This window comes from Cryptomeria japonica, chromosome 10 (genome assembly GCF_030272615.1).
Source record: "Cryptomeria japonica chromosome 10, Sugi_1.0, whole genome shotgun sequence".
NCBI lineage: Eukaryota > Viridiplantae > Streptophyta > Pinopsida > Cupressales > Cupressaceae > Cryptomeria > Cryptomeria japonica.
The window spans coordinates 626,442,304-626,453,009 of NC_081414.1; positions in this window are offsets into that span (position 1 = coordinate 626,442,304).

Below are 10,706 nucleotides of genomic sequence, written 5' to 3' on the forward strand. Positions count from 1 at the left end.
AGATCTAAGTGAACAACCGAATAATCTTAGAGAAGGTGCTTGTAAGAGGATGTTGAAAAAGAAGAATGATCTAAAGTCACCAATGGTCAAACTCTAGAAATTTGGCCTCCTACTGTACATTGTTCCCATGGTCCTTCATTTACCTAAGTTCATCAATGCATGTGCTGCAAATTTCAAGTACGCGAAAATCATCTAGGGGAGCTCACTAAGAGGGGTAATAAGTGTGGATGCCATCATAGATATGTTGTGCATTCCCCTACTCAATTAAGACACAAAATTTTTCTATGGAGAAACATTAGAAGGATATTGGCAGAGAATGAGAGATGTTGTAACTTCTTATAATAATGCAATGGATAGAGACCCAGCTATTGCTAACCTTCTAAATTTTCCCTTATCATATGGTGACTTCAAGAAAAAAGATCTATCCTTTTCAAATGGGCTTTATTTTTAAATTTGGGAAAAAGAGAGACTCTTTCTGGTATGACTTTGTGGACATCCTCGCCCACGAGATTAAAGAGAAATTGGTGAATTACCTTATGTAATATAGCTTTAGGTACACCTCATTTCTAGTCCATATGTTTCTACATCCAAATATAGAGTTTGTCAATCACTATATGGATTTGTCAACTTTTGATGATCAAAAGAAGAAGAAACATGTAACCATATAGGACCATCTTTTGTCTGCTAGATGCATGATTCATATGCATTCTCTGATTCTTTCTTGACATCTGCCCTACAAGATTTAGGCAACCAAGACCGAGATTGAGTTACCTGCTTCTCCAAAGACCAAATTAGCAGGATGAGATCATGCCAACATCATTGTGATTGGTTCTTGGGCCAACATTTTTCTTTTGTCAGAGTTCATGGTTTTATAGACAAGCCTTTCAGCCTCCCAACGTGCATCACTAATTGTACCCTATCCATGCAAATTTTTAGGTAGCTAGTGGTAATTGAGGTTTGCATAGGCTAAAGAAGGCATGAAACTTCCATCACTCAAGATCATAAGATTCTGGGCCCCATTGTTCTCAAAATGAGGCGTCAAGTAGAAGGAGTACTTACCTCAGACCTAGTTTAGTTGGGGTTCATAATTATTGATAATAAATGGAGTTATGATCTAGATGGCTTCTTGTTGAACATGAACATACCTATAGTGCATGTGCTATGTGAATCCTAGGGGGATTGGATAAACCCACATCGATAAGATCCTAAATTATATGTGAAGTTGGACCTCATTCCCAAAGAGGAGCAGTCGCCATGGTTACAATTCTATAAATCAATAGGGAAAGTAGACCATACAAAAAACATACCTCTCATTCTCACTAGGAAGATGGATGAGGATAATTGTCTAGAGGAAATGTAGTTAGCCTTTTGGACATACATGCAAGAAATTAAGCAAACCAAAATAGGACTTGGTAACCTTCGGGCACATATGAGGTGTTTGAGAAAGAATGGAAAAAAATACTATAACGTTATTGAGGAGGATTATGATCCTCCACCAAGTGGCACTGATGATACAATTATTTTACAAGAAGTAGTATCAAAAGGGGAAAAGGGGAAGTAGGTTGATTTAAGACTATCTTCACAGGTTTGGGGACCTCTGACTGCATACGAAGCTATTAAGAATCCCATTAGTAGGCCTTGCTTGAAAGTAGTGAGGAAGCAACCCAAAAAGATGTTCAAGTCTCAAAGTCCTCCAAGTGCTCGCATGGCTCCCCAGAAGAAGAGACAGAATACAACTCGTGTTTCGAGAAACATTTAAATGCAAGTGCCTACTACAACCCAAGTTTCAGTTGCATCAATGGCCCCTTCGGCTCAAGTACACTTTTCTCCCTCTTTCCTCTCTTCTCAATCTCTGGTTACACCTGCAGGCTCATCTCTACCTAGTTCCACTATTGTTTCTACATCCCCTACCATGGTGGAATTGTCTGGATTCATTATGCAATCTCAATCAACCCGTGTATTTGTTAGCCTCACAACATTGTCCTTGCTTAGTGTCACATCATTCAACACAACAGTGAGTGATTCCCTCTCTATAATGACTTTGAGTCAGTCAATAGTCACACCTTTAGTAGCATGATATTTAGGTTTTGCAAGATCAATGCCTCCCTTGTCATCAAGTGTTGGTGCGCTTCTCTTCCCTCCTATTCATGCGATGTAGAGAATCCCTCCATTATCCCCTACTACTCTCACCCTACCCATGTAGACTTAGTAACTAGCCCCTATAGCCCTAACTCTATTTGTTCTATAACCTGGGGCCCCCTTTGCAGGGAAAATGATCCCTTCTCCATCAGATTTCATATAGCATGAACCTTTCTCTATGCTTACTCAAGCTCAAAGAGCACAAAGAAAAAATGTTAAAGATTATCAGAAACTTGTAGAGCCTAGTATATAGACACTCTATAGTGAAGATCATGAGCATCTATTATTTGCAGCCATGACGCCTAATGCCATGAAACTAACAAGAGAAATGCAGCCAGAAGACTATGTAGTACATAACATTGGCATTGACTTAAAGAGGGCGTGGCCACATGATAAAGTGGAGCTAATGGAGGAAAATTAGAGAGTGGTGTCATCTGCTTAATTAGATGCAGTTAAAGCCACAATTGAGAATTTACAAAAAGAAGAAAGGGCCAGAGAGACAGAGATCTCTCAACTTCAGTCTATTGTGTTGCAAGAGAAAGTGGAGAAAGAAAGACTCCAAAGTGCATTGAACAACATGGCAACCCAATTGCAAGTAGAGCAGGATACAAAAAATAAGTTAAGCTAAGAGTTCAATGATAAGGAACAAGAGTTTCTGTAGATTTAGGTGGGTTTCCCAGATGTGATTCAGATCCAAGCCCAACTATAGATTGCCACTAAAGAAAAGGATGAATATTATCAGGAGTTGAGTAGTATATAGGCTCTCCTTGTAGAGGAGAGAAGGGTAAAAGAGAATATATTACAAAAGCTACAAGATAAGAAGGCTCAATTCAATAAGGAGCTTCAAGATGTAAGGCTAGATCTCTAGAGTGAATGCAGTATTCATAGTGAGATGCAAGAAGAAGTGGAGGATAAAGGCATGAGGATCACATTATAGCAACATCAAGTGTTTGATGCAGTCAAAAAGATGAAAGAGTTGTATGAGAAGCCAGAATAGAAGGAGGTTGAGATGAACCTCCTCTCAAATCCTTCCACACTCCCTCTTCCTCCCCTTGTATATTTCACCCCTATAATATGGGAGCTCTACATTTCTTATTGAGAGAAGGTGGAGCAATTCTTTCCATTTTTTCAATCGACCCTTATGTTCTTAGTAGATGCCTGGTCCCTATGCAATGAAGCAAATGGAACTATTAATAGTGTCGTGAAATTCACTACACCTAAAGTTAGTGATTCTTAGAAGCTAGTGAATTGATTGTATATTGCCTATGATAAGGAATTAGCTACTGTTGGAATTGGAGATCACAAGGAAATGGATAAGAAAGCTAATGAATTTTTAAACTGCAATAGAGTGGCAGTTTAGTCAATGCCTAGATTGACAATGCTAAAATCTTGAATCGCGCATATAATGGAACATTTTGAATGTTTTGTAAGTCTTGGCCTACTCTCGCCTTTTCTTCATGATGATTCAGTAATGAAAGCCAAGCAAGTCATGGACTTGATAGAATGACAACAATGAGATCAATCATATCTCCAGACTCTGAACAACCCTCGTTATGCAAGAAAAGTTGAAGAATTGATCCATCACCTATCTCGACTCCATGCTCTCTTTGAGTTAAACTATAATGAGCTAAGTAATTTTCCTTTCAAGTCCTTGAGTTGGATCAGAATTAGTAGTCTTAAATATTACCTAGGTTCCACCTTAAAAGGATGATTGGCTAACATTGCAGTAGGCCCTCAACTAACTCTCCAGAGTAGATGCATAAGCTTGGTCTGGAAGATCAAAAAATTTGGGTATCGACATCCCGTAGGAAGGATTTTCCCAAAAGTCACAAAAAACTGTGGATTTATTATCCACACTGCTTCATCAAAAGGCTTCCCCTTTCCCTTTTTGTCTAAGTATGTGGCTTTTACTTCACTTGAATAATTTTTTGGTTGCAACTTACATGCGCTCGCCACGTGTTGGCACAACACATATTTTTGATGGCCTTTTCTTCCTCAATGCCGCGGAGATCCATTCAGGTGCCACATGAAATTTTCTTTTCTTCTTTGCAAAGGTCTTGCTAATAGTTTTGAAGAGACATATATGTCACAACACATGGCAATCTCATGAGAGATTATGAGGTTGCTGTTTTGCCTAGAGGTGAGACTCCTTGTCCTACCACCATGTGTCTTTGCAAAGAAAGTACCACAAGTTCCACGCATCTAAAGAATATAAAGAAAGGTGTTTCTCATGAGATTCAAGTGTATAATGAGTAGCCACGAACCATTTTTGGGGGCAATGTTCCAGATGTGTAGAATAGTTTGTTGCAGAGGAGTGGTTGGGATTTCCTTTTTGACCTCATTAACAAAAAGATGGATGCAGTTGTGCTACAAATTAAAATAATTCATTGCTTTCATGTTATTTGATGTTCATAAAATGATGTCTTGGTGCTAGTTGGTCTTTTATGAAGATGCTTTCTTTTTTTACTGGTTGTGGGTTGTTAGACTTTCTCTATTTAATTTGAAATATTTGTATGAAGACGGGCTTCAGATCTTTTATTCAAGAGAAACAGATAGGAATTCTAGGTAGGATTTTTAGCCTCAAAACCATTATTGTTTTACTCAATTTAATTAATCAAACTATTCTTTAGGCCTTTGGGACTATTTTGTTCACGGTGCATTAATAAGTTTTTGTGCATTTTCATATTCGGTGTTAAAATTTAGTAATGTATGACTAAACTCTGCTAAATTGAATCATGTTATACACTCTTTCATTCTAGTGGATGTTTTATGAATTATTTTCTTCATGTTTTTTAAGGATTTCAAAAATTATCTTGAGAGATTTTTTTGAGGCATGTAGATTGTTGAATGGGCCTTAAAATTGTATGTATTGGAAATTCTCTATGCTATCTATTTGACACCATATCAAGCTAGGTGCATCACCTTAGAGTAGATTGCTTTTAATTTCTTCTCTCCCTTTCCCTTCTTGATGAATGAAGAGCTGACTTCTCAAATCTTGAAGGTCAATGAAAACACATAGTTTCCCCAACACTATGTTTCTCATAAGGTTATTTTTCTAAGATACAATTTTAGGGATCAACAATACTTTACTATGAGTATGCTTATTCTGATTCTCCTACTTATGTGGGGGCTAAATGTAGTATCCTAAATTGTAATCACCTACAATTTTGTCCTCACCTAAGCCTCACTTTGGTGTTATGGTTTTCAAGGCTTGATTGCAATGCTATATCTTCATGATATACCACCCATCTATTCTGCATTTTCATCAATTTCCCAATTCTACCCCAAATCTAGAGTCTTGATTTCTAGGACCAGGGCATACCACACCCTGGTCTTAAATCAAGACAAGGACATACTACACCATGAGCCTCTTAATTAGGCCCCACATTGAGCCCTCATAAGGGTCATCATTAATGATCAAGAATTTGAATCTTGTGTCGGCCTATTATGAAAATTCAATTTCATTTTTGATACTCAAGTATAAAAGAAAGTCTACCCCTCTCATTCAAACCCTAATTGATTATCTAACAACTTCTAAGATCTCAATTGCACTCTAGAAAATTCAAGTGAGAAAGCAATCTATCATTCATCAAGCATTAGAGTAGAAGTTAAGTCAAGTTCAAGCATTGAAGATTTCATTCATGATCAATGTTTAATGAAGACATTCTATATGAAACCTTAAAATCCTTTTGTGAAGACAAAAAAATCTTCGTCAAGGTAAACATTGTGGTTTCAAGGATTACATTTTAGATTTAGTCTTTCCCTCAAAATGAAAGTACTTTATTGTAGTGTTTCATTCTATTTGTTAATTCAATTTCATGGTTAATTCCAAAACTAGGGTTTGACATAAGGAAAACCTCTATTCCTAACATATTTCCCTTTCCTTTTGTGTGTAGGAAAAAGGTGTGGAGTTGCACTCAAGAAATCTAGTAGAGTCGACAATGATGAACAGGTTCAACTTTCATCGGCAAAAAATTCAAAGGACCAACGTAGATCTGTGGTACTTGGTCCCAAAAAATTAGGCTAAACTTCTGAGAATAGGTTCTAGACATCTCCTTTTATGATCTGTAGCTTATTGTTTTTATCTGTTTAATTTAATAATTTATGGTTCTACCCTAATTTCACAATTACATTACAATTCAACTTATAAAGAGGTTAATAATTATAAAAAAGTTGAGTCCCATTAGAATTTCAGTCCCTTTCCCATTGGAATTGAGCCTAGCTCTATTGGGTTCAAGGCTCTTTCAATATAATTTGTCTAGTTGGGCTATTTGGAGGATTTACTTAGTAAAACCCTAGTTCCCAATTTTTCATCCATTACAGGTTGTCCACTAAAAAAAGAAAGCTTTAGGAATAGTAATGAAATTTTATAATTTTCTCTAGTTGAAATGAATAGGACAATTATTGGAGATGGGGTCAAACCCTATATTAACCACGTATTTCATATCCTTATAAGTTGGCCAAACAAGAAGATATTGAGACAAGGGTTTGTATAACATTTGTTTGTTTAACATAGAAAGGAACTTAGAAGAAACATCATAGATGGTGGGATTAAACTATTTGGAATCAATATTTTAAGAAGGTGGATAAGACAAAGTATTCCAATGGTCCTTAACAAAATCCCCTAGTCTCCTAGTTAAATCCATTTCAATAGTTGAACAAACAAGATGAAACCCTAATGGAATAGAATAATCCCATGCGTCCTTCCAACAATGAACCATCTCTTTATTTTGAATCTTCTATAAAATGCCCTTGTTCAAGAAGGGTTTAGTTTAATATAATTTATTCCATATATAAGCGTTAGAAGGTAACAATTCCACATTAAGGAAAGATCTTCCATCCCTCCTCTACATATATTTAGCTCTCATAACGTTGGACCAATTAGAGGGAACCTTTAGAATTATCTTTTTAACTTTAGAGAGAAGGGAAATATTCAATTTTGTTGTGTTTGTAATATGAAGATCACCTAACTCCTTACTAGAGCAGAGAGTATCTCAATCCACAAGGCAAATATAGTTATTTTTGTTTGTGCTAGACAAAAGAAACCTTGTTTTAATTTTCTCCAGCTTCTTCATCCACATAAAAAGGCATATGAAAAAGGGAAAGCGTATAAATAGAAGTGCTCTAAGGATAGACTTTTAGGAGTTGGAGTTTCCTAGCATTACTTAGAAGATACCCTTTGCAACTAGGGTTTTTTTTTTACACATTCCACCAAAGAGGACCTAACAAAGTTATCAAATTTCATAGTAGTATGCGAATTTCTTGAATAGGAAGTAGGGACATTACAAATTTGACACTTTTAAAGTCTAGTAATTTGAGACTATAAAGGGGGATAGACATGCATGAAATATATTCAAAAAAATTAGAGGCTAACCATTTGACCTAAGATCAATACATAATCTGTTAGGGTGGAGACCTAACCCTTTTCCTCCAACATGAAAAAATTATCCATTAATAGTGTATGTTCAAAACATTGTTGATGGGAGACAACCTAGGGGGAAGAGGAATGTTTGAAAACTTGAAGAATTCAACTTTTAACATTATTCTCATTATTTTCCCCTATAAAATAAAATAATAAAATGAATAAGTAGGACAAGAAGGGATCTCCTTGTCTAATTCTCCTAGACACCAAGAAGAAGCCTTGGTGAGATCCATTGATAAGAACATAATACATAGGTGAAAGAACACACGGTTCAATCATTTTTAACATATTGCCACACAACCCAAACCTTTGTAGTTTATTAGAAAGGAAAGACCATGATGGCATGTCATAAGCTTTTGAGATACCCATTTTGAAGATTATGTGTTCTCTGTTACCATTTTCGATAAAGAAAAGGGTTTCATGAACAAGCAGAAAAACATTAGAATTTTTTCTAGTATGAAATAACCCTTTCTAGTTGTCATGAATCATTTTGACTAATAAAATTTTAAACGGATTGAACAAAAGTTTTGAAAAAATATTATACAAAATGTTACAAAGATTGATAAACCTAAACTTAGTCATCTTGTTAGGCCTAAACTTTTTGTGGATGACAACAATAGAAGTATTATTGATTTCTCTAGGGAGGTTCCTTGAAGATTAATTTTTTTTGGATACTATGATAACATCTTGTCCCATAGTATTTTAATAATTCTAAAAGAGAGCTAGATGGAACTCGTTGGGACCATGGGCATTATAGGGTCGAAGAGAAAAGTCCACATTTTTTACTTTATCATTAGAGAAATACTCTTCAAAGGCTGCTAAATACAACTGAGATAGGGAATTGGTAATAACTTACAAAATTCTATCTCAATCCTGGTCATAAAGGGGATTCGAAGTTTCAGGAGGTTTGAGGAGTATCCTAAATAATCTAACTCTCTCCCTATAGATCTTAGTATTTTGACAAAGGAACAAACCATCTACACCAATAAGTTCAAAACTTTTATTCCTCTTATTATTCCTTAGAGTAGATTGATGAAAGAAAATAGTAAATTCTCACCCCCTTCTTTTATTCATTGAATTCTATAGATTTGCTACCAAAATACTTTCTCTTTTCTACAATACTATTAATTTCACTCAAGAGAACACTTTATTTTAAGGAATGCTCTAGAAAAATCCCCCACCAAATCCATTTCATCTTAAATAAATATAATTTTTTCCTTTATATCCTTTTTTGGGGAAATATATTTCTGAAAGAATGCTTGTTCCAATCAATTATGAAAATCTTGATTCTTTTAATTTTTTCAAGCATTTTGAATAAATTAGTCCCCTTGATCTCAAAATCCCAGAAATTTGTCAGGAAACGCACAAAATTAGGCTGGCGGGTCCACATCAATTCAAATATAAAACTGTACCAGAATAGCTCAAGCCCTAACTAGAAGCCAATTTAGGATGATCAAGAAATGATAAGCTCACTTGACTGGTTACCTAGATTAGACATGTCCACACTCACTTGTGTAGTATGAAGTATTCCACACTCCTATCATGTGAATGAATTACACATCTTTTATCACGGTAGGTCATCTAGTCTTTTTTGCCCATTATCCATGTCTAGCTTTATTCAGATCTCTTTATCATGGAAGTATACCTTTAGTTAGTATTCATCATTCATACCATGTCTTGATCTGTATAAGTAGAGGATTATTTATACTTTATAACATCTATTTTGTCAATAATTCAATAAAATTAGTTAGTTTATTTGTTCCTATTAGTAGTGATTGTTTGTCAATAATTCAATAAAATTAGTTAGTTTATTTGTTCCTCTTAGTAGTGATTCTTAGATCAACGTGTGGAAGATTTGTAAATTTGATGGAATCCATATATTTGGAATCTTCCATCATTCTTATGAGCTATCACTATGAAACTAATAATTTTGGATTGACATAGATAGAAAACACTAGTTGAGAAATATACCATAGAAATACATATCTTGTTCAGAGTATCTATCTCCCTAGTAGAAAATTGTAGTCAAATAAACATTTTCCCCTTATTTTATGCAACCTTAAGTTGATGAATTTAATGTATGGTTCTAATTTACTTTTGGGGCTCTTTTTTGCACTCAATTAGCCAATACGTAATACAACGCTTTCTTATACTTCTTCCTCTACTCTAAATATCCCTAGAATATTTCTTAAAACATTTGCCACCATTGAATTTATCATACTTATTTTTTCCATTCTAGGATAGGGTTGCATGTATTATCTCTAAGTTTTTTACATTCCATGGTAAAAAAAATTGGACATAAACATTAGTCACTAACATGTGTACCAACAAGGTTTGAAAATTGTGTATAGGGCACGCATTTAAAGAAATCATTCTAGGTCATTTTAAAATCATATTATATTTGGGAACAAAGTAGGACAACACATTCACATTTTATCTCTAACACATTCTAGGATCAACACAACAACACTTTTACCAACATCAACATCCAATCACCACATTACTTTTTAATTTATTATATATTTACTCATGATGTTCACCTAGGACATAGAAGAGTTGTAAAGTTCAATCCTTGCAAACCAAGTTCCCTAATACTCCTTAGAACTATCAATGTTTTCCTTACCTTAGACTATATCAATTAAATAGGTGTTGTATAAGTGCCAATAATTCAATTCTACTAAGAAAAAAATGACATTAATTAAAATGAGATCATGCCAAATAAATTACAATAAACTAGACTCTTAAATTTGATCCTTTTCAAATCTTAAATCCATAATATAACATTAATTATCACTTTGCATACCCCTATCATAATATAACATCATTCAATTCACTTCCCACTAACTCAAAAGAATGTACAACCTATAACTTATCTCGTTTCCAATTTAAGATATATTCAATTATAATCCAAACGAACTTTATGAAAATTGATTTACCATATGTTCAACTACTCTTTAATGTGTTTACATATATTTTGTTTGGTCATCCCTTTAAATCTGATGGGTGCCCATTTTCATTATGATCGACTACTCTTTAATGTGTTTACATATATTTTGTTTGGTCATCCCCTTAAATCTGATGGGTGCCCATTTTCATTCGCTCCAGTTATAAATGTTATGGTGAGAAGGACAGCCCCAATTTATAA